At 44.8% G+C, this 24,847-nt stretch overlaps 1 protein-coding gene across 2 annotated transcripts in view; it reads right to left on the reverse strand.

Annotated features, from left to right (window-relative positions):
• Positions 1-24,847, reverse strand: part of LOC139273041 (tetratricopeptide repeat protein 7A-like) — a 491,323-nt gene that overhangs the window by 407,905 nt on the left and 58,571 nt on the right. The gene's annotated exons all lie outside the window — the stretch shown is intronic.

Genomic DNA, 24,847 nt, shown 5'->3' on the forward strand with positions numbered 1-24,847 from the left:
CTCCCCCTCCCCCCCCCCCTCTCCTTCCCCCTCCCCCCCCCCTCCCTTCCCCTCCCCCCCCCCCCTCTCCTTCCCCTCCCCCCCCCCCCCCTCTCCTTCCCCTCCCCCCCCTCTCTCTCTCTCTCTCCCCCCCCTCTCCTTCCCCTCCCCCCTCTCTCTCTCTCTCTCTCTCTCTCCCCCCCCCCCCTCTCTCTCTCCCCCCCCCTCTCTCTCTCCCCCCCCTCTCTCTCCCCCCCCTCTCTCTCTCCCGCTCAGCAACACGAACGGCTTTCTCCCACCCCCCTCCCCCCTCTCCCCTCTCCCCTCTCCCCTCTCCCCTCTCCCCTCCCGCTCAGCGGCACGAACGGCTGCAGAATTCTCCCTGGCTGAAGCACTTTCACACAGGTAGGAAGATGGTTTATTTAATCTTTTCTTGGCTTATAAATGTTTATTCAGGTTGGATTTATTTGTATAATATTTGTAGAAGTATAAATAAGGATTTATTGTCGAATTTAATGAGTTCCCTTCCCCCCCCCTCCTCCCCACCTCGTTCTGGACGTCTAATTTGTAACCTGCGCCTTATTTTTTAATGTGTAGAACAGGTTTTTTCAGTTCTACAAAAATCTTCACTGGCTCCATTCTACTTTAGTTTGGAGTACATTTTCACTGTGGAAACTTTGAAATCAGGCGTCAGTGGCCGGACACGCCCCCTTTTGAAGAAAAAATTCTGTTCTAAACTAGAACTGTTCTACCTGACTAGAACTGCAGAAAAAAAAATGTGGAGAATTGCGATTTCTAAAATAGTCCGTTCTCCACCAGTTGCTCCTAAAAATCAGGCGCGAATCATGTGGAAACTTGGGCCCTTTGTGTGTAGTCTCTTGTTTCCCCATCAGGACGCTTTGCACAACAATTTAAAATACCTGGCAGAACTCACTTGGTGCTTTCATTGAAAAGCAAGGTGCAGATTTTTCAGGGCATTGGGACAATACCAAAGATGGCCAAGACATCTGGCTAAACATTTTTTGGGAAGTGGCCCTCTCTTTAAAATAGAAAGCAAACTATTTTGCAACAGCAATGGGAAAGTTTGATTTCATAGCCACAGAAGCCTGGCTTCGTCTCTGGAAAACCCAGAGAAATGTTAGGTTCAAGAGGATTCATTGTAAAAAGGTTGAAGCATCTATTGCTCAGATGGGAAGGTTTTGTTAGACTGCTTGTGCTAGTTCAATAAAGAGAACATCGACAGTTGTGATAAAGAGAGAGCTCTTTTGGAGAGCTGCCTGGAACAGAACACGAATATTTAGACATTCCTGTCATAGGAGGGGAAAAATAATGAGTCACCGTGCTGGTCTGTTGCAATTTGCCTGGCACAGTTAAATACTATACTGTTGTCACTGATAAATCTGCAAACCCTCACTGTGGAAACTATCAGTGAAAAATAATTGGAATGACTGGATGAGTTCGGTAAAATTTTCAAACTGACTTTTAAAACTGGACCATGGAACTTGGTTGTAAGTAGGGAAAAATTGCTCTGATTATGGGCAATGTTTCCAGGCACAACAAGATCTTTGTAACTTAAATGTGGTGTTTCTCTCTGTAACATATGTCATAATACTCCTGTGAAGCACTTTGAGATGTTGTTGTAAACAGAAGGAGGCCATAATTGCCCCTCTCCTTAAGACCTGTTACCACCGTAAATTAGCGGCCACGCTGCGGAGTGGAGTGGCCGCCGACTTTTCGTGAAATGGCCGCTGATAGCCCAATTGCCCTTCCGAGGTTTCCTGGTGGTGCCCCGATCCCCCCCAGCGCTCCGCTGCTGCCGATCCGTGTTAAGTGCATCATCACTGTATGCACCTCCGATCTACCCCTCCAACAGCGACATTCCCCTCTGAAAGTCTTCGGCCTGCGGTGGTGCCAAAACTTGTTTTTTTTCCCAGTAGTCCAGTGAGGCTGTGACCTTCTGCAATGGCGGTGCAGCTTCCCTTAAAGGGGAGGATGCACTGCTGCTGTCGCCAACAGGCAGCCTGGCACCTCCCTTGGGTAACAGTCCGCTGATGTGGCCGAAATCCTCCCTCCAGGTGCCAAGTGGACCGAAGTTTTACAATCACAAAGGCTTTAAGTGAAGGGGAGAGCCGTGGTGACACGGCACTGTGATGACATTATCGCGGTGGTCACTTTGCACCGTCCCAACTTCCGCCCCTCAGGTGTTGCCAACATCGCGTATCCGCCCCTCTCGTGTAAGTCTATTAAGAGCGATTTCTGGATCTGAATTTTAAAAAACAAAGAGCGGAATTTTGCTCAAGAGGCGACCTCAACCACAGCTGTGATTAAAAAAGATTGAAACGTGGCCCCGTTTCAGGCGGGGGCAATTTCAGCCCCAGGAAGTTTGGAACAGCCATTTGACTGGAGCATCATACAAGAGTGCAAGAAATTCTGCCTTAATTTTCTTTGCAAGTTGATTCAAGCCATTGATTAGAATGATGCAGTGGTCACATGGGAAGGTTTTGTTAGACTGCTTGTGCTAATTCAATAATGATGTTGCCAGGCATGTTAATCTATTGGTCGCTTTATGCAGTCTCACAGAGATGCAATATGAACTGTTTTCATCAATGTAGATTTATTGCTTCTCCAGTGGGAAGTGATACCGCCTCCCACCAGGAATGACACTCAAATTATTTATCACATTGTAGGAGTGTACACTGAAATTTGTGGCAAGTTGATTTTACTTATCTCTAAATCTGAGAGCAGAACAACAGAACAATCAAAGCAATGAGAACTGAAGTAACAAGAGGAAAATACTGGTTATATCAACACGGCAAAAATGCCCGTCAATTCTGCAGCATCTCAAGAATGGGGAAATAGCAATTCATATTGCTGACTGGTCTGCATTTTATCAAGAGGGCAACCTGGCTCTCTGTTCTTTATGAGTAGCTAAACAACAGAAGAAAGTTAGATGTTTTCTATGCTAATACTAAACTAATTCTGCCCTCTTGAGCATCTCTGATTATAATCGCTCAACCATTAGTGACCGTGCCTTCTGTTGCCTAGGCCCCAAGCTCTGGAATTCCCTGCCTAACTCTCTCCGCCTCTCTTTCCTCCTTTAAGACACTCCTTAAAACCTACCTCTTTAACCAGGTTTTTGGTTACCTGACCTAATTTTTCCTTATGTGGCTCGGTGTCAAATTGTTTGTCTTATAATACTCCCTGAAGCGCTTTGGGATGTTTTACTATGTTAAAGGTGCTATATAAATACAAGTTGTTGTAGTCAGCCATTCTGCTGCTGAAACCGTCATCCATGCCTTTGTTACCTCTAGTCTTGATTACACCAATGCACTCCTGGCTGGCCTCCCACATTCTACACTACATAAATTTGAGGTCATTCAAAAATCGGCAACCCATGTCCTAACTCGCACCAAGTCCCACTCATCCATCAACCCTGTGCTCGCTGACCTATATTGACTCTCGGCTAAACAATGCCTCGATTTCAAAATTCTCATCCTTGTTTACAAACCCCTCCATGGCCTTGCTCCTCCCGATCTCTATAAACTGTTTCAGCCTCACAACTCCAAGAGATGTCTGCACTCCTCAAATTCTGCCCTCTTGAGCATCCCTGATTATAACTGCTTAACCATTGGTGCCCATGCCTTCAGCTGCTTGGGCCCCAAGCTCTGGAACTCCCTCACTAAAACCACTCTGCCTCTGTACCTCTCTTTCCTCCTTTAAGACGCTCCTTAAAACCTACCTCTTTAACCAAGCTTTTGGTCATCTGCCGTAATTTCATCTTACGTGGCTTGGTGTCAAATTTATCTGTTTTGTCTTATAACACTGCTGTGAAACACCTTGGGATGTTTTACTAAGTTAAAGGCGCTATATAAATAAAAGTTGTTATCTCCTTGCTAATGTAAAAATGTTATATCTAGTGTTTGTAGCATTGTACTAAGTAAACAAGATCAATAAAATCTCTACAACTTCACTTTCCTGATTTGATATTAGTGGAAGCACTTTGACATTTGACCCAGAAAGTCATACGTTCAAGCCTCACTTCAGAGACTTGAGCAATAACTTAGACTAGCACTTCAGCGTGATATTGAGGGAATGATGGACAGTTGGAGGTGCCATCAGTCAGATGACACATTAACCCTCTCAAGTGGACATAGAAGATCTCAAGACACAATTTGAAAAGATGCGGGGGAGTTTTGGGAAAAGTGCCATATAAATGCGAGTTATTTAGGGCTCAATTTTGGCCAGGAGTTGCTCCGTTTTTTTTTGGAGTAACTTGGTTTTTCTGGCATAACTTAAAAATCCCCATTTTCCCCAATCAATTTGCACCAGAGTAACTGAGTTAGTTACGATGCTTTTAGTTTAGTTTTTTTTTCTCAAAAGGGGGCGTTACCAGCCACCTACGCCAGTTCTGCCCATCTAGGCAACGTTGGCCAGCTAATAGTTACCCCAAATCTACTTAGGCCAGCGTATGTGGCCACTTCAGAAAACCCTTGCGGAGAATTAAGAAATTAGGCGCTGGTATATACATTCGGCCTGGGATAGGGACGGGAAGGGAAGCGGAGAGGACCTGCACCTAAAGCACCAAGCCTTACAAACCACCAAACCTTGTAAATAAAAAGTTCTAAGAATTAAATAACAAATAAAAAAATTGAAGTCCTACCTTCATCTTAAAACTCGGCCTGGGAAGGCAGCCAGTTGGCCCTGTGCGGGAGGCCACGCGGCCTGGGCTAGGGGCGGCATGACAATGCGCACCGGGAAGCCACTCGGCCTGGGCTAGGGGCAGGAGCGATCGGCATTGGGATTCAATGTGGCATCTGTATTCCACGGGGAAAGAGAGTGGCTGGGCTGCAAATGAACGGGGGAGGAGGAGAGCGAGTGAACGCGGCATCTGTGGGGACAGAGAGGGAGGCTGGGCCGATTGCCAAATTTCGGTGCTGCTGCGCATGCGCGGACATCGCGACTCGACTCCAATGCGCATGTGCAGACGTCCCGGCACTGTTTTCAGCGCAGGACGCTGGCTCCACCCCCAACTCGACTGGCCACGCTGCGCGACGAGCGGGGAGAGACCAGACAGCGGCCAAAGTGGGAATGAGATTTTTCGGCGCATTTGGCAACGGAGAAAAGCGGCGCAACTCGGGTGAGTGCGCCGAAAGGCGGCATGGGCCAAAATTAAGCCCGTATTGGTTAACAAAGTGTACCACTACATAAATTCCTAGGTAGCCATCAACTGGTTGGACAACTCTATTGCTACAACTAAATTGCACTGGAATATATTCCTATTGATATTCTGTAAAGTAATACATATTCTTATGGTACGAGTGGCTGAGTTTTGGACAAGTTGCAGTTTATGGAGGATGGGAGGACATAGGAGAAATTGGGTCGTGAGGTGACACAACTTTGGTTAAGAGTTTGTGTGACTGAGATGGACATGGACTGTTTTATAAGGACAGGAGAATGATAGCACATAATGATCACAATATATTGTAAATGAGAAAGGCCATTCAGCACATCTTAATCTATCAGGTGATCCCAACATTCCCTAGTTTTAGCATCCAGTATTTTTTCTTAAATGAATCCAGGGTTTTTGCTTGCATTGATCTATGTGCAGGTTTATTCAAAATGTTGACTTTCAGTGTGAAGAATAATTTCTTTATCGGTCCTAATATGTTTTTTTACTAATTTGAAACTGTGTCTCCTATGTTTCAATGAGATCACCCCTCATTCTTCTAAACTCTAGAGAATAAAGGCTTAGTCTACTCAATCTCTCCTCATAGACCAAACCCCCCATCCCAGGAATGAGTCTTTGCTGCACTCCTCCAATGGCAAGTATATCCTTCCTTAGGCAAGGAGACCAAAACTGTTCGCAATACTCCAGGTGTGGTCTTACCAGGGCCCTATATAATTGCTTTACTCTTATACTCAAATCCTCTTGTAATAAAGGCCAACATACCATTTGTTTTCTTAATTGCTTGCTGCACCTGCTTGTTAACTTTCAGTGATTCGTGTACAAGGACACCCAGGTCCCTCTGAACACCAACATTCCCCAATCTCTCACCATTTAAAAAATACTCTGCTTTTCTATTTTTTCCTACAAAGTGGATAACTTCACATTTCTCCACATTATATTCCATTTGTCATGTTCTTGCCCACTCACTTAGCCTGTCTACAGCCCCTTAAAACCTCTTTGCATCCTCCATACAACTTACATTCCCACCTAGCTTTGTATCATCAGCAAACTTGGATATATTACATTTGGTCCCTTCATCCAAATCATTGATATAGATTGTGAATATGAGGCCCAAGCACTGACCCCACTAGTTACAGCCTGCCAACCTGAAAATGACCCGCTTATTCTTACTTTCTACCAATCCTCAATCCATGCTAGTATATTGCCCTCAATCACATGAGCTCTCATTTTGTTTAATAACCTCTTGTGTAGCATCTTATCGAATGCCTTCTGAAAATCCAAATATACCACATCCACTGATTCCCCCTTATCTATTCTGCCAGTTACATTTAAAAAAATCAACAGATTTGTCAAACATGATTTCCCTTTCATAAATCCATGTTGACTCTGCCCAATCCTATTATTATTTTTTAAGTGCCCTGTTACCACGTCCTTAATAATAGATTCTAGCATTTTCCCTACTACTGTCAGGCTAACTGGTCTATAGATCCCCATTTTCTCTCTCGCTCCTTTTTTAAATAATGGGGTTACATTTGCGACCTTCCAATCTGCAGGAACCGTTCTGGAATCTATGGAATTTTGGAAGTTGACAACCAATGCCTCCACTCTCTGTAGCCACCTCTTTCAAAACCTAGGGTGTAGGCCATCAGGTCGAGGGGATTTATCGATTTCTCAGTCTCATTAATTTTTCCAGTACTATTTTTTTTACTAATACTAATTTCTCTCAGTTCCTCATTCTTGCTGGACCCTTGGTTCTCCACTATTTCTGGAAAGTTTTTTGTGTCTTCTTCCATGAAGACTACATTTCAGCCTAAGGGATGTAATTTAAATTTAAACGCAGACTAACCCATGTACTGTATTAATGAAAGGGGGGAACTGTCTGAGAGTGCACCACTGTGTGCTGTAACTGTCTGCATCTGATGGGAAATTGTAATTCTGCACCTTCATTGAATTTTCAGTTCAAGATTTATTTCATCATAGTCATTTAACATTTCTAATTAAAACCTCCTCACAGCCTGTCCTGTTTCAATATTGCATTTAGAAACTAAATTACTTCTCATCAAAGTCACAAATGACATCCTTTGTGACTGTGACAAAGATAAACAATCCCTCCTCGCCCTCCTGAACCTGTCTGCAGCCGTTGACACAGTTGACCACTCTATCCTCCTCCGACACCTCTCCACCATCGTCCAGCTGGGTGGGACTGCACTCACCTGGTTCCATTCTTATCTAACTAATCAGAAAATCTCCTGCAATGGCTTCACTTCCCACTCCCGCATCGTTACCTCTGGTGTCCCCCAAGGATCTATCCTTGGCCCCCCCCTATTTCTCATCTATATGCTGCCCCTTGGCGATATATCATCCGAAAACAGTCAGTTTCCACATGTACGTTGGCGACACCCAGCTCTACCTCTCCACCGCTTCTCGCGACCCTTCCATGGTCTCGGACTGTTTGTCCGAAATCCAGTACTGGATGAGCAGAAATTTTCTACAATTAAATATTGGGAAGACTGAAGCCATTGTCTTTGGCCCCTGTCAGAAACTGCGTCCCCTAGCCACTGACTCTAACCCTCTCCACAGCATCTATCTGAGGCTAAATCAGACTGATCGCAACCTAGGCATCATACTTGACCGTGAAATGAGCTTCCGGCCACATATCTGTGGCATAACTAAAACCACCTATTTCCACCTCTAACAAACATCACCCACCTCCGCCTGTGCCTCAGCTCATCTGCTGCTGAAGCCCTCATCCATGCCGTTGTTACTTCTAGACTTGACTACTCCAACGCACTCCCACATTCTACCCTACATAAACTTGAGGTCATCCAAAACTCGGCAGCCCATGCCCTAACTCGCACCAAGTCCCGATCATCCATCACCCCTGTGCTTGCTGACCTACATTGGCTCCCGTTTAAGCAACGCCTCCATTTCAAAATTCTCATCCTGGCTCACAAATCCCTCCACGGCCTGGCCCTTCCCTATCTCTGTAATCTCTTTCAGCCCCAAGCTCTGGAACTCCCTCCCTAAACCTCTCCATCTCTCTACCTCTCTTTCCTCCTTTAGGACACTCCTCAAAACCTACCTCTCTGACCAAGCTTTTGGTCATCTGCCGTAATTTCTTCTTATGTGGCTTGGTGTCAAATTTATCTATTTTGTCTTATAACACTGCTGTGAAGTGCAGTCTGCGCGGCTCCCAGCCTCCGAGCACCATCGGAGCAGGCCAGGGAGTGGAAGGAGCAGTGTGGCGGCCTAGCCCAGCAATCTGCGCGACCCCCGGCCTCCGAGCACCATCGGAGCAGGCCGGGGAGTGGAAGGAGCAGTGTGGCGGCGTACCACTCCAGGGAGCAGCACATACTGGAGCAGGAGAGCAACGGCAGTGAGAAGGGACTTCATCAAGGTCCAGATTGGTGATTGGAGTGTGGGCAGGTACTGCAGGAGCGGCGAGGTCGGGGCGAAGGAGCGGCGAGAGATTGTAGAGGGACGTGATCGGGGCCCAGGAGAGGTGTGAGTTCGGGGCCCAGAAGAGGCGACGGTCCAGGGGCAGCACGGGCCAGCCCACACTGCGATGTGTGCGCGCACTAGGTCTGTGCAGCAGAGCTGGTCTCCAGTCGTCTTGGTTAACCCTTTCTACTGGACCAAGACCTAGCTCTGTCAAGCCCGTGTGGTGGCTGGTGTGCAACGGTCACCACACATTAAAATAATCTACACACAAGCATCGTCCACCCTTCAAGATTTTGTTCGGACCTGGAATTTTAAGTCCTTCATTGAAACACCTCTGAACTTTTTGACATGGAAGCAAGTCATCCTCAATTCGAGGGACTGCCTATGATGATAATGAAGCGCCTTGGGACATTTTATTACGTTAAAGGCGCTATATAAATAAGTTGTTCTTGTTGCCTCCTTTTTTAGTTTTTATATACAAACTATATAACTCATGACTCCCTTGGCATGTAATACATAGACAGATGAGTATTTAAGTGCTGTATATAATCTAATAGGCAATTTCCCACAAGGGGAGTCAAAACCAAGTGTAGCCTTCAGTTGAAACAGGGTTAGAGGGTGGGGGAATAACTGGGCCAGCATGCAGAAACATAAATCAGTCCCCATTTAAAAGTAATAGTGGGGTACAGTAGCCTTGTGGTTATGGTACTCGAGTAGCAAAGATCATGAGTTCAAATCCCACTATGGTAAGTTGTGAAACTAAACTCAATAAATCTGGTAATTTGTGGGTTAGCACCAGAAAAATAACCTTAAAACCTTCCAAATTGTCATTAAAACTCAACTGGTTTATTAATGAACTTCAGGGAAGGAATCATCCATTCCTACTTGCTCTGACATCTTAAGGGAATGGGTTTGGGTGTGGTAGATTTCCTTTAATGTAACTAAGTGCAGTGTTTTGCATTTGGGTTTGTGGAGATCCACGCACAGGTACCCACTAAAGCTTATGGATTGAGAGAGGAGCTTGGGATCATTAAAGATTAATCATTCATGGTGGAAAAGCAGTTGATACAGCCATTGAGAAAGTAAATAGGGATTAAGTTCATTGCTTCAATAATACAATGTAAAAGAAAGAAAACGATACTAAGGATAGACAAGGTTTTGGTATGGTTGTACATCCAGTTTTGTGACTAGTTTTGGTCCACACAATAACAAGTGATATGGAGACCATGGAGAAGGTACAGAATAAGGCAACCAAAATGATAGTCACTCTACGACTCTTTGTCATGAAGCTAGGCTTCAGGAGTTTGATTGGCCTGGATTTTGAGATCAGTGCAAAGGAATGACACTTGCCATTCTCTGCGCTGACAGCTGCCCACAGAGTTTTTGCAGGCTTTTGAGCATTGACTTGCCGTTGTCAGGTGTCTGATCTAGCATGGCACGCTCTACAGGGGATCTGTGGCATGCGTGAGCAGGTAAAGCAACAGAGCAGCTTTTCAACCAATCAGATTGAAGAATTCTCACAGACACCCAAGCCGTGATCTCGGCAACTGTGGCGGCAGGGTTCAATGGCAGGTGGCGAAGCCGCTCCTTGCTCCAGCCCGCACTGCATGAAGAATCTTCTGTTAATGGGGCTTGTTAAGCCCGCCCTGCCCTGCAAGGTTCCCAGCCAATTGAAGGGAGCGGGTCTGATGATGTGTCATAGAAACATAGAAAATAGGTGCAGGTGTAGGCCATTCGGCCCTTCGAGCCTGCACCGCCATTCAATAAGATCATGGCTGATCATTCCCTCAGCACCCAATCCTGCTTTCTCTCCATACCTCTTGATCCCCTTAACCGTAAAGGCCATATCTAACTCCCTCTTGAATATATCTCTGCGGCAGGGAATTCCACAGGTTAACAACTCTCTGAGTGAAGAAGTTTCTCCTCATCTCAGTCCTAAATGGCCTACCCCTTATCCTAAGACTATGTCCCCTGGTTCTGGACTTCCCCAACATCGGGAACATTCTTCCTGCATCTATCCTGTCCAGTCCTATCAGAATCTTATACATTTCTACGAGATTCCCTCTCATCCTTCTAAACAGTGAATAAAGGCCCAGTTGATCCAGTCTCTCCTCATATGACAGCCCAGCCATCCCTGGAATCAGTCTGGTGAACCTTCGCTGCACTCCCTCAATAGCAAGAACGTCCTTCCTCAGACTAGGAGACCAAAACTGAACACAATATTCCAGGTGAGGCCTCACTAAAGGCCCTGTACAGCTGCATTAAGACCTCCCTGCTTCAATATTCAAATCCCCTAGCTATGAAGGCCAACATACCATTTGCCTTCTTTACCGCCTGCTGTACCTGCGTGCCCACTTTCAGTGACTGATGAACCATGACACCCAGGTCTCATTGCACCTCCCCTTTTCCTAGTCTGCCACCATTCAGATAAGATTCTGCCTTCATGTTTTTGCCCCCAAAATGGATAACCTCACATTTATCCACATTATACTGCATCTGCCATGTATTTTCCCACTCATCGAATCTGTCCAAGTCACCCTGCAGCCTCTTAGTGTCCTCCTCACAGCTCACACCGCCACCCAGTTTAGTGTCATCCGCAAATTTGGAGATATTACACTCTATTCCTTCATCTAAATCGTTAATGTACATTGTAAAGAGCTGGGGTCCCAGCACTGAGCCCTGTGGCATTCTGAAAAGGACCCATTTATCCCGACTCTCTGCTTCCTGTCTGCCAACCAGTTCCCTATCCACGTCAGCATATTACCCCCAAAACCATGTGCTTTGATTTTGCACACCAATCTCTTGTGTGGGACCTTGTCAAAAGTCTTTTGAAAGTCCAAATACACCACATCCACTGGTTCTCCCTTGTCCACTCTGCTAGTTACATTCTCAAAAAATTCCAGAAGATTCGTCAAGCATGATTTCCCTTTGATAAATCCATGCTGACTTGGACCGATCCTGTCACTGCTTTCCAAATGCGTTGCTATTTCATCCTCAATGATTGATTCCAACATTTTCGCCACTACTGATGTCAGGCTAACCGGTCTATAATTACCGGTTTTCTCTCTCCCTCCTTTTTTAAAAAGTGGTGTTACATTAGCTACCCTCCAGTCCATAGGAACGGATCCAGAGTCGATAGACTATTGGAAAATGATCACCAATGCATCCACTATTTCTAGGGCCACTTTCTTGAGTACTCTGGGATACATACTATCAGGCCCCGGGGATTTATCGGCCTTCAATCCCATCAATTTCCCTAACACAATTTCCAGCCTAATAAGGATATCCTTCAGTTCCTCCTTCTCACTAAACCCACTGTCCCCTAGTACCTTCGGAAGGTTATTTGTATCTTCCTTCGTGAAGACAGAACCGAAGTATTGGTTCAATTGGTCTGCCATTTCTTTGTTCCCCATTATAAATTTACCTGAATCCGACTGCAAGGGACCTACGTTTGTCTTTACTAATCTTTTTCTCTTCACATATTTATAGAAGCTTTTGCAGTCAGTTTTTATATTCCCTGCAAGCTTCCTCTCATACTCTATTTTTCCCCTCCTAATTAAACCCTTAGTCCTCCTCTGTTGAATTCTAAATTTCTCCCAGTCCTCAGGTTTGTTGCTTTTTCTAGCCAATTTATATGCCTCTTCCTTGGCTTTAACACTATGCTTAATTTCCTTTGTTAGCCATGGTTGAGCCACCTTCCCAGTTTTATTTTTACTCCAGACAGGGATGAACAATTGCTGAAGTTCATCCATGTGATTCTTTAAATGTTTGCCATTGCCTATCCACCGTCAACCCTTTGAGTATCCTTTGCCAGTCTATTCTAGCCAATTCACGCCTCATACCGTCGAAGTTACCTTTCCTTAAGTTCAGGACCCTAGTTTCCGAATTAACTTTGACACTCTCCATCTTAATAAGGAATTCTACTATATTATGGTCACTTTTCCCCAAGGGGCCTCGCACAACAAGATTGCTAATTAGTCCCTTCTCATTACACATCAACCAGTCTAGGATGGCCAGCTCCCTGGTTGGTTCCTCGACATATTGGTCTAGAAAGCCATCCCTAATACACTCCAGGAAATCCTCCTCCACCGCATTGCTACCAGTTTGGTTAGCCCAATCAATATGTAGATGAAAGTCGCCCATGATAACTGCTGTACCTTTATTGCACACATCCCTTATTTCTTCTTTGATGCTGTCCCCAACCTCACTACTACTATTTGCTGGTCTATACACAACTCCCACTAGCGTTTTCTGCCCTTTGGAATTCTGCAGCTCTACCCATACCGATTCCACATCATCCAGGCTAATGTCATTCCTTACAATTGCATTGATTTCTTCTTTAACCAGCAACGCCACCCCGCCTCCTTTTCCTTTCTGTCTATCCTTCCTAAATGCTGAATACCCTTGGATGTTGAGTTCCCAGCCTTGGTCACCCTGGAGCCATGTCTCCGTGATGCCAATCACATCGTATCCGTTAACTGCTATCTGCGCAGTTAATTCATCCACCTTATTCCGAATACTCCTCGCATTGAGGCACAGTGACAAACACACTTTGCCCCTTTAGAATTTTGCTGTAATGTGGCCCTTTGTTTTTTGCCGGTTTCCTTAAAGGGGCCATGTCCACATTCATTTTAAGTGTTCCGCAGCATTGTGGTGCTGCAAACACTGACGAGCACCAGACAAAGGTGCACGGTTGCACCCAAGCTCTCCCATGACTCCCTCCAGATGCTTATAGAGGGAGTCACAGCACACAAGGAGGTTATCTTCCCTTCCAATGGGCGGAAGAGACCTCTCCAGGACACAAAAGCAGCCTGGTTGCACATTGCACAGGAGGGCAAATGTAGGGATGTCAGCAGGAGGAGCTGGCTGTAGTGGCGCACATTAATGATCTCAGTAGATCACGAAATGTTGCTGAAAAGCCACACTCAACCTCATCCTGCTGTGCCACTCATCACATCCCCATCAATCTGCCTTCCCTACTCTACTCCTGCACATCCTTACTCACGCCAACTTTCTTGTACCTCCACCTATCCTTCTCTCTCTATCTACATTATCACTTCCACATCTCACTAGCCATACCTCACACTCACCCTCACCCTTGTCTAATCATACCAACAATACACAAGGGTAAAAATATTTCTAAACTTGGGTGTTTTAGCCAATGTTCACGTAGAGTTTCTGTTAATGTGTTGTCAACCATTGAAATCTTGACTTTGAACACTTTGCATTCTTGGACCGATTTGTATGAACCTTTAGAAGTGGCTTAGTCAGTTGGGGTGAATGGCGAGACATAAGGGTACCCTTATGAAAGGAATGGCTTGGGCATTGTCGGGATGCTTTATGGTGCTGGTGTGGGGTGGTACCAACCTGGCACATCAGCGAGAGTCACTTCAAAACTACATACAGCTCAAAAGTGTCTTCCAAAACCTGAAGACTTCAGCCTCTGAGATTGAAATGAACAGCTGTGAAATGGTAGTTTTTATACCACTTCTGCAGCTGTCAACTAGTCAAAGCAAATGAGAGTCACTGAGAACCCGATGCACTTACCCAATATGAAGCCCGAGCAACGGGAAGCTGCTGAAAAACTTGGAATAATGGCAAGTACCTGGTAAAAAAAAAGTTAATATCTCTAAACTACCTCTTAATCAGCTGGCCCGCCACTTAGTGTCAGCTCTGTGAACCGCAGCCAGACCCGACACTTTGGAAACTGACAAGGAGAAGGGTTCAGAGTGAGATCCCACCTCTCTGTCAATCACAGCCATTTTGACTGCGGGCCTGCCTCTAAACTCACACTCGCAGGGCTGGTAAGATTCCGGCCCCAGAGTCTAAACCAGCAAGTATAAACCAGGAAGTATAAATTAGATGTAAATCATGTACCGAAAGCTGAAATAAGGAGGGGGAGAAAGATGGGATTAAGAGATAGAGATAAAAGACAGACAGAAAAAGTTTTTTTTTTTAAATTTGAGCTTTAAAAAAAATCTCAAGTAATTAAATTCTGAAGGAATGAGACGCCACATGTGTAAAATGTAACTTTCAGTGCCAGAGAGATTATTTGGCAGTAATTAGGATTTATCACACCGTTGAAAATTCACTTACACCTGAATGCAGCAGTCCTACCTTTTCCTGGCGTGTTTTGTGGGTAACTAGTGGACAAGTAACGAAACTTCACACCCTTTCATGGATTTCAATAAGATATTGTTATAGTGCAGCCTATGTGGGAGCAGGGTAACTCGGACCACAACTTCCGGATTTCCGCGTTTAACTGCGCATGTTAAAGCAACTCCGGAAGTTGCTGTCCGATTTACTCCATAATAACTGAACACTGTTAGCCCCATCGTTATTCTCAACGCAAAATCCAGGCCATTGTCATAGTTTCCACCATTCCAAATTTAAGTTTATTTTAATCTGGTATCTGAATAAGAAAAGTTAACATCTTATTGCATGTTGTTGGTACACAGAATAGTTTAAGGCTGAAGCAATACATCATTAAAATACAAGATGCTATTCCTTGACAAAAAATTAATGAATCATTTCGAACTTGTTTTATTCAACCAAACTATTTTAACTTTAAAATGAAATATTAGGGTTAACAGTTTTATGATGGGAAGACATTTTAAAATTCAGAAACGCTGAACCACAGCTGTAAAAACAAGAAGCCCGAACAAGTAACGACGTTTGGAAGCGATATGCCATAAATAAATGACACCCCTTCCAGCAACCTTCTAAATCCATCATATAAAACAATATCACCTTATAGATGGATGGAATCTGGCTAATAATTTTGATATGCCCATTTAAAAAAGAATAAAGCATGCCCTTTATGGCGTACATTGTCCATCACAATACTGAAGTTATGTTGAAGTTTCACAACCCCTACTGTTTGTTGAAATCAATATTATTCATTAAAGGAAGGGTTGGGTACATTTAATTCCATAAATAAATCCAAATGGAAAGTGCTGAAAATACACAGCAGTTTGAAGAGCATCTATAAAAAGGAAAGATGACTTAATGTTTCTGGTACAACCCTCACACAGGCATTTCCAGCGTTTTTATTTTTATTTCATATTTTCAGTATTCAGTTTTTTTTCTTTTATCCATTTATAAAATGCCATTTTATTTGAGGTAGTTTTTAATGAACCGTTTACTGTATGTAACTGCTGTTTTGTTACTACCAATCTGAGGCTGAGAATCAATATCCTTTCTGTGATCCCATAAGTAAGTGTTTATGGAGAAAAGTGCCTCAGAAAATAGTAAGTGACAATTTAAATTTTAAAAAATCTTGCCCGGTATTAGAAAATATGGCTTCAAACATTTTTTCAATCTTTAATAGTAACCTTAGATCTCCCCTCAGTAGCTAACTGAACCTCAGGTTATATTATTCATCCACTCGGGCGATAAACCTCCCAGATTTATTCCCTGATCTATGACGATTTGCTAGGATGCCAATGGGGTGCTATGATTGGCCTCATTGTCCTTGGGGGTTGGAAAAGGAAAACACCCAGGGTTCCCACTGCTAATCACTTCAGGAGAGTGACATATATCAAAATCTCAGTACCACTCTTCCCAGTTTACTTTTGCACCCAGCCCCACTTTCCATGAGGTGCTGATTGAAACCACAGACAGTCATTTTCTACTCACGCACACAGCATAACGACACTGCCCCGTTTCAATCAGCATTTTCACTGGACAGCAGTACAGATGTCATGACAGCAGATGCACTAAGATGGGCCTGTCCGCCAGAAGCAGAGTTGGTGAATCTGATGGGACAGTGGGTCGCCGCTGTATTTTGGACAAGGCAGGTTGGGTCAGGGAGAACCATGCACTCTAGTCATGTAAAGGCACCTTCTGGGTCACCTCAGGGGTAAACTATTACAGCTTCTAGCCATCAGACCCGGCAGCACAAATAATCTTATAAAATAAAGCAGACTAAGTGACTGTTCTGGTGACTGTCACCATCCTTGGCATCCATGTGATAAATATTACCACACATCCCAAACATTTACAAAGCAATAATACTGAAAGTACTGAAAATTACACAGTGATCTTTTTCTGATAACACCATTTAGTTTGGGGAACATGATTATGATTAGCTCCAAGGTGAATGATTATTTTATGAACAGAAAAGAATAGCAACCATAAAACTGCAATGGAGATTACAGTTACTCAAAATTTTTCCTCACATATTTCTGTTATATTGTGATAATGTATCAACAATGGCTCAATGGTAGTACTTGCCTCTAAGTAACAAGATTGTGAGTTTAAGTCCCACTCCAGGGAATCCATGATTAAATTTTCTTTATCTATCCAATTGGTCACTTCTTCAAAACACTTAATTAAATTTGTCAAAAACAACTTGCCTTTAAAAAAATCTGTGCTGGCTTTTTTTGATTAATCCATACATTTCTAAATGCTCACTAATTTTCTCTCAAATTATGAATTCTACCTGGGCGGGTCCGGTGCAGGCAATATCCGTGGCAGGTCGCGACCTCGCTGCTGCCTTCATCCCAAATGAAAAATTAACTTACCTTAATGGGGCCTATTAGGCCCGCAAAGCGCGTTACCCGGCCCAATGAGATGGAGTGGATCTAGTGAAGTTATTCATGACGCGTTTTCAAATGGGATTTTTAAAAGGGACCATGGCCACATTACATTTGATATTTAATCTAGCATAGTGCTGTCAAGTGCACTACAGTATTGAGGTGCTGCAAACACTGACAACGTTCCCTCCATATGCTTATGGATGGAGTCAGAGCACGCAGTCTGGTCCTCTTCCCTTCCAATGGGCGGAAGAGACTTCCCCAGTAGACCAAGACAGCCTGGTTGCAGATTGCAGAGGTCGTCACAAGCAGGGATATGGTCAGGAAGACCTGGGTGCAGTGCTGCAAACGTTTCAATGATCTCATCTGATCAGGAAAGGCTAGTACAGAGCCATACTCAACTTCATCCTGCTGCACCTGTCATGACATCCCAATCACTCTGCCTTCCCTACCCTACTCCTGAACATCCTTACTCACACCAACTTACCTTGCATCTCCACCCATCCCTCTCTCTCTATCTATCTACATTCATCATCATCATTGGCAGTCACTCAAAATCGAGGAAGACATGCTTCCACTCTAAAAATGAGTTCTTAGGTGACTAAACAGTCCAATATGGGAATTACAGTCTCTGTCACAGGTGGGACAGACAGTTGGTGAGGGAAAGGGTGGGTGGGACTGGTTTGCCGCTCTTTCCGCTGCCTGCGCTTGATTTCTGCATGCTCTCGGCGATGAGATTGGAGGTGCTCAGCGCCCTCCCGGATGCACTTCCTCCACTTAGGGTGGTCTTTGGACAAGGACTCCCAGGTGTCGGTGGGGATGTTGCACTTTATCAGGGAGGCTTTGAAGGTGCCCTTGTAACGTTTCCTCTACCCATCTTTGGCTCGCTTGCCGTGAAGGAGTTCAGAGTAGAGCGCTTGCTTTGGAGCCTCGTGTCTGGCATGCGAACTATGTGGCCTGCCCAGCGGAGCTGATCAAGTGTGGTCAGTGCTTCAATGCTGGGAATGTTGGCCTGGTCGAGGACGCTAACGTTGGTGCATCTGTCCTCTCAGGGGATTTAATGGATCTTGCGGAGACATCGTTGGTGGTATTTCTCCAGCGCATAATACCAACTAAACACACAAGGGTAGCCACTTGTGTGTTTTAGCCAATGTTTATGCAAAGTTTCTGTTAATGTGGTGTCAAACATAAAAATCTTTATTTTCAACACTTGCCGGTCTTTGTAAGTGGCTTAGTGAGTTGCAGGGAATGCTGAGACATAACGGTACCCCCGCAATGGTGATGTGTGAAAGTAATGGCTTGGTCATTGTCGGGATGCTTTATGGTGTTGGTGTGGGATGGTACCAATCTGGCGCATCATGTGGCAGCCATATTGGTGTACAGCGTAAAGTTTACTAAATCTGGCCATCCCTGGCCTCCCGGCAGCAATGTGCTCGGGCACTGCTGGCCTCTGTCCTGTATAGCACCAGGTGATCGAGCAGAAGGCTGGTGTTGTTATTGGTGCTGCTGGTGTTGGGATTCATCGTGGTTCGATTCTGAGGACCAAGGTGAGACAGTATAAACAGCACCCATGTTGATGGATTAGATGGCAGGTGAAGTACAGATGACAAAAGCCTTCTGTCAATGGTGAGAGAGTCTTCTAATGAGGTGACACTGGATGGAGACTTCGCTGGAAACACTTGCAGCCTGCAGAATCTGTGCTGGAAATGGATTGAGCAACAGCTTCTGCCGGAGGAAACTGATCATCTGTCAGGTGGGTGCCTTTACTGTACATTTGACGCTGTCAAGTAATCAACTGGAGCAATGGCTAAGGACCTCCCGCCTCAGGGTGGCAGATGTGCTTCCCAAGCTGCGTGAATCGCATTGCCATCCAGTGAAATTTAAAAAGTAAGTGAAAAAAGGCTTTTAAATGCCTATAAATAGAAAAAGACTTGCATTTACATAACGCCTTTCACGACCACTGGACATCTCAAAGCATTTTACAGCTAATGAAGTACTTTTGGAGTGTAGTCACTGTTGTAATGTGGGAAACATGGTAGCCAATTAGCACACAGCAAGCTCCCACAAACAGAAATGTGATAATGACCAGATTATCTCTTTTTGTTATGTTAATTGAGGGATAAATATCGGCCAGGACACCGGGGATACCTCCCCGATAAGCATCTCAATTGGGTCGCCCACCACTGTTGTTAGGGTCGGCTCCGCAGTGACAGATGCGCCTGGGGAACAGGCGCATAGAAGCGAGATGACAGCGGGTTCCCGATCCACTGTCAAAAATAACTTTCCCACCCGATCCGCCACCAATCACTCCCGCTACCACTCCAGAAAATCCGGCCTGAGAATTTGCACAACTGATGCTCGACTGGTCTGTAGTTGCCCAATTTATCTTTCTGTCCCTTCATGAATAAGGTTACTGGCTTAGTCTACTCTCCAATCCCATGACACAATTTTTAATATTTTAAAAAAGGACTGCTATCTCCTCTCCAATTCTTTCAACAGTGTAGGGTACATGCCATCAGGACCCAGAGGTTTATCTCCCTCGAGTTCTGCTAATTTTTCCAGAACAAATTCCTTTTATTTAGTCATCTCTAGCAATTGTTCCACATCCTCCTCTTATACGCCTACATTCTCACATCCATCACCATTTGCAAAAATGTTTTTAAATATTTAATACCAGTCATATTTTCTTCCTCCACAATCAGATTCCCTCTTCTTACATCCCTGAGCAATCCTCCCCTCCCTGCATTTACCCTGTCAAGCCCTGTAAGAATTTTGTATGTTTTAATGAGATCACCTCTCATTCTTCTAAACTCGTGGGAATAAAGGCCTAGTCTACTCAATCTCTATCTACTGCTCCTGCAGATAGTAGCCGGCTCTTCGCTTTTTATTTTAGCGTGCTAAAATGTCCAACACTGCCTCTCAGCTCACCACATCCTGGAGAGCATCGTCCAGAAACCCTTCATTCTTTCTGATACTGTAGCATGTGGCCGACTGCTGCTCGAGCACAGACACAGACAGAGGCACAGACAGAGACAGAGAGACAGAGACACACACATACATATATACACACACACACATGACTGGGTGATGTGTAATGAGAAATAACTAATTAGCAATCTTGTTGTGCGAGGCCCCTTGGGGAAGAGTGACCATAATATGGTAGAATTCGTAATTAAGATGGAGAGTGACACAGTTAATTCAGAGACTAGGGTCCTGAACTTAAGGAAAGGTAACTTCGATGGTATGAGACGTGAATTGGCAAGAATAGACAGGCGAATGATACTTAAAGGGTTGATGGTGGATAGTCAATGGCAAACATTTAAAGAGCACATGCATGAACTTCAACAATTGTACATCCCTGTCTGGAGTAAAAATAAAACGGGGAAGGTGGCTCAACCGTGGCTAACAAGGGAAATTAAGGATAGTGTTAAATCCAAGGAAGAGGCATACAAATTGACCAGAAAAAGCAGCAAGCCTGAGGACTGGGAGAAACTTAGAATTCAGCAGAGGAGGACAAAGAGTTTAATTAGGAGGGGGAAAGTAAAGTATGAGAGGAAGCTTGCTGGGAACATAAAAAGTGACTGCAAAAGCTTCTACAGATATGTGAAGAGAAAAAGATTAGTGAAGACAAACGTAGGTCCTTTGCAGTCAGAGTTAGGTGAATTTATAATGGGGAACAAAGAAATGGCTGACCTTTGGTCCTGTCTTCACGATGGAAGACACAAATAACCTTCCGGAAATACTAAGGGACCGAGGGTCGAGTGAGAAGGAGGAACTGAAGGAAATCCTTATTAGGCGGGAAATTAATTGGATCGAAGGCCAATAAATCTCCGGGGTCTGATTGTCTGCATCCCAGAGTACTTAAGGAAGTGGCCCTAGAAATAGTTTTAAAAAAAGGAGGGAGAGAGAAAACGGGTAATTATAGACCGTTTAGCCTGACATCAGTAGTGGAGAAAATGTTGGAATCAATTATTAAAGATGAAATAGCAGCGCATTTGGAAAGTAGTGACAGGATCAGTCCAAGTCAGCATGGATTTATGAAAGGGAAATCATGCTTGACAAATCTTTTAGAATTTTTTGAGGATGTAACTAATAGAGTGGACAAGGGAGAACCAGTGGATGTGGTGTATTTGGACTTTCAAAAGGCTTTTGACAAGGTCCCACACAAGAGATTGGTGTGCAAAATGAAAGCACATGGTATTAGGGGTAATGTACTGACGTGGATAGAGAACTGGTTGGCAGACAGGAAGCAAAGAGTCGGGATAAACAGGTCCTTTTCAGAATGGCAGGCAGTGACTAGTGGGGTGCCGCAGGGCTCAGTGCTGGGACCCCAGCTATTTACAATATACATTAATGATTTAGATGAAGGAATTGAGTGTAATATCTCCAAATTTGCAAATGACACTAAACTGGGTGGCGGTGTGAGCTGTGAGGAGGACGCTAAGAGGCTGCAGGGTGACTTGGACAGGTTAGGTGAGTGGGCAAATGCATGGCAGATGCAGCATATTGTGGATAAATGTGAGGTTATCCACTTTGGGGGCAAAAACACGAAGGCAGAATATTATCTGAATGGCGGCAGATTAGGAAAAGGAGAGGTGCAACGAGACCTGGGTGTCATGGTACATCAGTCATTGAAAGTTGGCATGCAGGTACAGCAAGTGGTGAAGAAGGCAAATGGTATGTTGGGGATTTGATTGGGTATCGGAGCAGGGAGGTCTTACTGCAGTTGTACAATGCCTTGGTGAGGCCTCACCTGGAATATTGTGTTCAGTTTTGGTCTCCTAATCTGAGGAATGACGTCCTTGCTATTGAGGGAGTGTAGCGAAGGTTCACCAGACTGATTCCCGGGATGGCAGGACTGATATATGAGGAGAGACTGGATCGACTGGGCCTGTATTCACTGGAGTTTAGAAGGATGAGAGGGGATCTCATAGAAACATATAATATTCTGACGGGACTGGACAAGTTAGATGCAGGAAGAATGTTCCCGATGTTGGGGAAGTTCAGAACCAGGGGACACAGTCTAAGGATAAGGGGTAAGCCATTTAGGACTGAGATGAGGAGAAACTTCTTCACTCAGAGAGTTGTTAACCTGTGGCATTCTCTACCACAGAGAGTTGTTGATGCCAGTTCCTTGGATATATTCAGGAGTTAGATATGGCTCTTACAGCTAAAGGGATCAAGGGGTATGGAGGAAAGGGGTACCGAGGTGAATGATCAGCCATGAGCTTATTGAATGGTGGTGCAGGCTCGAAGGGCTGAATGGCCTACTCCTGCACCTATTTTCTATGTTTCTATGTTTCTAGACCCCACGAGTGCCATTTCTTTCTAAATACAACCAGAAAACAATTAAAGATTGTGTAACCTCTTTTAAAACATTTGACTAAGTGAAATGGAGAACCAGTCATTTTAATTTATAAAAGGAATGACCAGAAGCTTTTATTTTAGGACAGTCCTTATTTTGGGGATGGAAAGAGCATAAAGTAAATAGCGACCGTTTCCATTACAATCATGTCCCACATAAGGAGGTAAGCCAGATTTACAGAGGCAATAATGACACTTCAAGTGAAAGAGGGAGAAGAAGGAGGGGAGGAGATGGGAAGGAGGAAGGACAACAACAACAACTTGTATTTATATAGCACCTTTAATGTAGTAAAACGTCACAAGGCGCTTCACAAGAGCGGTATCAAAACAAATTCATAAGGAGATATTAGGTAGGTGGTTTTAAGGAGCATCTTTAAGGTGGAAAGAAAAGCGGAGAGGTTTAGGCATTGAGTTCCAGAGGTTAGGGCCTCGGCTGCTGAAGGCACGGCCGCCAATGGTGATGTGAGTAAAATCAGGGATGCTCAAGAGGTCAGAATTAGAGGAGCGCAGATATCTCGGGGGGGGGGGGGGGGGGGCTGTGGGGCTGGAGGTGATGAGAGAGAGAGAGGGAGAGCAAGGCCATTGAATTATTTGAAAACAAGGATGAAAATTTTAAACATTGAGGTGTTGCTTAACCAGGTGCCAATGCAGGTCAGCGAGCACAGGGGTGATGGGTGAACGGGACTTGGTGCGAGTTAGGACACGGGCAGCAGAATTTCGGGTGACCTCAAGTTTACGGTAGGTAGAACATGGGAGGCGGGTCACGAGTGCATTGGAATAGTCAAGTCTAGAGGTAACAAAGGCATGGATGAGGGTTCCTGCAGCAGATGAGCTGAGGTAGAGGCGGAGACGGACAATGTTACAGAGGTGGAAATTGGCAGTCTTGGTGATGGCGCAGATATGTGGTCGGAAGGTCATCCCGGGGTCATATATGACACCAAGGTTGCGAACAGTCTGGTTCAGCCTCAGACAGTTGCCAGGGAGATGGATGGAGTCAGTGGCTAGGGAACTGAGTTTGTGGCAGGGACCAAAGACAATAGCTTTGATCTTCCCAATATTTAATTGGAGTAAATTTCTGGTCTTCCAGTACTGGATGTTGGACAATCGGTGTGACAATTTAGAGACAGTGGAGAGGTCGAGAGAAGTGGTGGTGAGGTAGAGCTGGATGTCGTCAGCGTATATGTGGCAACTGACGCTGTGTTTTCGGATGACATCACCAAGGGACAGCATGTAGATGGGAAAAAGGAGGGGGCCAAGGATAGATTACCAGAGGTAATGGTATGGGAAGAGAAGCCACTGCAGGTGGTTTTCTGGCTATGACTGGATAGATAAGAATGGAACCAAGCGAGTGCAGTTACACCCAGCTGGACAACGGTTGAGGGTCATTGCAGAAATATGGAGTGGTCAACCGCCAAAGGTTGTAGACAGGTCATAGAAACATAGAAAATAGGTGCAGGAGTAGGCCATCCGGCCCTTTGAGCCTCCACCACCATTCAATAAGATCATGGCTGATCATTCCTTCAGTACCCCATTCCTGCTTTCTCTCCATACATACCCCTTGATCCCTTTAGCCGCAAGGACCATATCTAACTCCCTCTTGAATATATCCAATGAACTGGCATCAACAACTCTCTGCGGTAGGGAATTCCACAGGTTAACAACTCTCTGAGTGAAGAAGTTCCTCCTCATTTCAGTCCTAAATGGCTTACCCCTTATCCTAAGACTATGTCCCCTGGTTCTGGACTTCCCCAACATCGGGAACATTCTTCCTGCATCTAACCGGTCCAGTCCCGTCAGAATTTTGTATGTTTCTATGAGATCCCCTCTCATCCTTCTAAACTCCAGTGAATACAGGCCCAGTCGATCCAGTCGAGAAGGACAAGGAGGGATAGTTTACCTCGCTCACATTTGTGACTTTGAGAAGAGCAGTTTTGTTACTCTGACATGGGGCGGAAACCTGATTGGAAGGATTCAAACATGGAGTTGTGGGAAACATGCAGGCATGGATTTAGGAGGCAACAACACATTCAAGGACTTGAGGAGAGGGAACCGTTAACATTATCATCTTTCATTCAAAAGATGGCTGTTCTTCGAATAGCACCGTGGGATCTTTTACCTCCACTTGAGAGGGCAGACGGGGCCTCAGTTTAATGTCTCATTGAAAGATGACAACTCCGGCATTGCTGCACTAGATTGTCAGCCTAGATTTTGCGCTCAAGTCCCTGGAATGAATGAATGAATTATCCCAAGTAAAATTTCTCTTAGCCTTTTCCTACCTTTTTTCTAACGGAACAAATTTCTTACTGAAAATATTTTTCCATCTCTTCCCCTACCCCCT

This window comes from Pristiophorus japonicus, chromosome 9 (genome assembly GCF_044704955.1).
Source record: "Pristiophorus japonicus isolate sPriJap1 chromosome 9, sPriJap1.hap1, whole genome shotgun sequence".
NCBI lineage: Eukaryota > Metazoa > Chordata > Chondrichthyes > Pristiophoridae > Pristiophorus > Pristiophorus japonicus.